The following is a 3,534-nucleotide window of genomic DNA, read 5'->3' as shown; positions in this document are numbered from 1 at the left end:
TTTGAAAACATTAGAAATTAATGATTTTAATTGTCTTTATGGAGACCATGTAATAACTAACTGTTTAATTGATAAATTAGATAAAAAAATTTTTCAATTTTTGAGGGTAATATCTTCAACTAGATACGAATTGTAGTCATTTGACGGATCGTTGAAAAAAGTAGGTCAAGTTAGAGCAGAGAAAATAAATGATNAGGTCAAGTTAGAGCAGAGAAAATAAATGATATTCACAAAAAAACATCTTCTCAGCTTTGCATCGAAGCTAAAACTTAAAATATAGTAAAATAATTTTAATACGAATAAGAAATTTCTTCTTACAAGGGTCGACTAAAATTATGGGATCCTTGATCTTTATTGAAGTTATTGAATCTAAATGAAATAAAAATCAAACGAGTTAAAAATTTATACTAACTTAAAAAGAATTAAGAAAAAATGCAAAAAATTCATTGCCATACGAGGGTTGCTTGCAACCTTGTACCCCAAGCGTGTTAAACACGAGTTTTACCAACTCGGCAACCGTATGTTGTTACCGTCGCATGAAAAAATTGGCTATTTAAGCTAAATCAAATTTCAAAGTTATTTTTCTCGACTTAAAAGAAGCAAACAAATTTAAATAAGTTTAACTTTCTATGCTATATTAATTTTTTATTTATATAATATTTATGAAAATCTGTACTCCCCTTGTCAGGTATTTTAAAATAAAATAAAATACAAAACCCAGAATTTTAACACAAAAATAGCAAATTTTTGAATACGGTAGTCATTTTTACCATGAAGACAAATCCAGAGGTCACATTTTTTTTTTTAAATTAAAGTATATTATATAAGCTTTAATTTAAGATATATATAAAAGTGTCAGTATTTCCGGAATACTTTCAAAAATTAAATTGAAAATATCATAGTAACAATACGCATGATTAAAGTTTTGACCCCCCTTGTTAAAGGGGTATGATCCGATTTACAAAAAAAGCGTGTAGATGAAAGGAGTATATAAATATTTATTATAAAAAAATAATAATATTGATCCATACATTTTTCCAAAAGTTATATAAAATATAAATTAAATAATATAACATATAAAATCGAGATTTTTTTCACGGAAATCGTACGTTTTTCTTTAACTTTGATGTCCGTTTTCACCACGAAGACAAGTCCAGAGGTCAAATTTTTTTTTTTCAAATTAAAGTATATTACATAAGCTTTAATTTAAGATATATATAAAAGTGTCAGTATTTCCGGAATACTTTCAAAAATTAAATTGAAAATATCTTAGTAACAATACGCATGTTTAAAGTTTTGACCCCCCTTGTTAAAGGTGTATGATCCGATTTACAAAAAGAGCGTGCCAGATGAAAGGGTGAAAGAACATAAATATTTATTATAAAAAATAATAATATTGATCCATAAATTTTTCCAAAAGTTATATAAAATATAAATAAAATAATATAACATATAAAATCGAGAATTTTTTCACGGAAATCACGTTTTTCTTTAACTTTGATGTCCGTTTTCACCACGAAGACAAGTCCAGAGGTCAAATTTTTTTTTTTAAATTAAAGTATATTACATAAGCTTTAATTTAATATATACAGGGTGTTTTAGATTAAATAATTGTAATTAGATTTTTTTTATCGCCTCTTTATTTGTCATTATTACTAATTTATAAAAACAAGTATTTATATTTAAAAATTGATTTTTATTTTTAGTATGTTAAAAATAATCCGTGCAAAATTACGATTAAAAATGTTATGTTTAATTTATTTGTTGGGTCCTTTAAAGTTAATTTTTATGAAAGTTTACAATTTAAAAAATGTTGAACTTTTAGCCTTACTTTATTTAAACTTGCAAGTTTAAAATTAATATCATTAAGTATAAAATTTGATAAAGATTTCAAAAATTGTTTTGTTTAAATTGATATATAGTCAGGAACTTATATAATTACTATTAACAGTAAATTTATGATAAAAGCCCATAATTCCGTTAAAATCGCTTATTATATTTTTTGTATTTATGTCGTAATAAATAATTTTAATAGAAATACGAATCATCTCAATGTAACTCTTGGTGTTTAAATAGATGATACAATTGAAATATTCAAAACTATATTCCTTACAGTTACAAATATACCAACAAATTATTTTCTGAAAATGTTTGTTTCAATCCCTTACATTTTTATACACATTTGCCTTAAAAGCAATAACTAGACACACTTAACCATTTAACCGTTTTATTAAAATTATTCTGAAGATTAGTAGCTGAGGGTATAACATTTATCATCTATAAAAATATTATGAGCCTTAAGCCCCATTCATGCCACCCACGTATTGACAGAACACTCATTTACACAGCTCCCTTTCTCATTCGCTTTTTTTTTTTTGTAAAGTTATTGTCTTAATTTTTCTATTTATAAAGTCTAAAACTTTCATTAGTTAAAATAATTAATACATTGCTTAATAATAAATACGCTTCTATAATTCGAAAACAATTTTCTTCTCATTAATAAACTTCCTATTCAAAAAATATATAACCAGTCAATACTTTAAAATTTCCTTTGAACAAACAATCGTTGAAAATGATAAAGTTAAAAATGTGACTTCATTGTTCAAAACCGTAGTGAACCACGTAACGATGCATTGCGAAATAATATGTGAACATCTCGTCGATTTATCACATAAAAAATGTTGCCGTTTATTGGGTTTCAAACCTCAGTATTTAGAACCATATGAAACTCACGTATCGAATTATTCAATAACACTAACACCTATTACGTCTATTTGTGTAGATTATAATATTATTATGGGTTCGTATCACAATGAAAAACAATCACACACCTTACATGAATTTTCTCCCTACGTGCCATCAGGCTACCGCATTATAGAAGTTCCCAGGCAAATTGTTTGCTACCCGTTGAACACAAATGTGTTGGATACTGTACGAATCGTCTACGTAATCAGGAAGGTTACCAAATAAATCTCAAAAATGGATGCTTATCCGTATGCTTGCACATTAAACATGAATAGATACATCTTTCATTTTCTAAATACGCCGGGAAGCGAATGGTTGTAACATGTCGTTGATTTTTAACAACAATCGTACCACCATATCAACTACACTCGGATGCAGTCCCCTAACGATACCGTGGCCAAGGAGATTACGGTAGGTCAGGTGTTACATGATCATCTTGCCCCCACCTCCATGTGGTGCAACCCAGGCAATGGATTCCACTCTAGGATCAGCCTAACGGGGGATACAATACCACGTTGTGAATCAGCTCTTGATTAATTTCAGGCTGATTCACAATGTGGTGGTGTTAATTAGAGACGGCGCACAGTGGGACCAAACGCTAATTTAGCCGGCCAAAAGTACCATTTTTAAATCAACTAATAAAAATTTTTTTTTTATTATATCCTTATAAGGTCATGTACAAAAATTCAAGGCCAAAAATTGATATAGTAATGGTTGGGTGCTATTTAAATATCATAACACTGTATTTTTTTGTTATTTTTTTGTTATTTTTCTAGGATTTTTATTATT

The sequence above is a fragment of the Daktulosphaira vitifoliae genome, unplaced genomic scaffold (genome assembly GCF_025091365.1).
Source record: "Daktulosphaira vitifoliae isolate Bord-2020 unplaced genomic scaffold, ASM2509136v1 Scaffold_4, whole genome shotgun sequence".
NCBI classification, from domain to species: Eukaryota; Metazoa; Arthropoda; class Insecta; order Hemiptera; family Phylloxeridae; genus Daktulosphaira; species Daktulosphaira vitifoliae.
The sequence above is the reverse complement of the archived record's forward strand: the minus strand, read 5'-3'. Positions refer to the sequence as shown.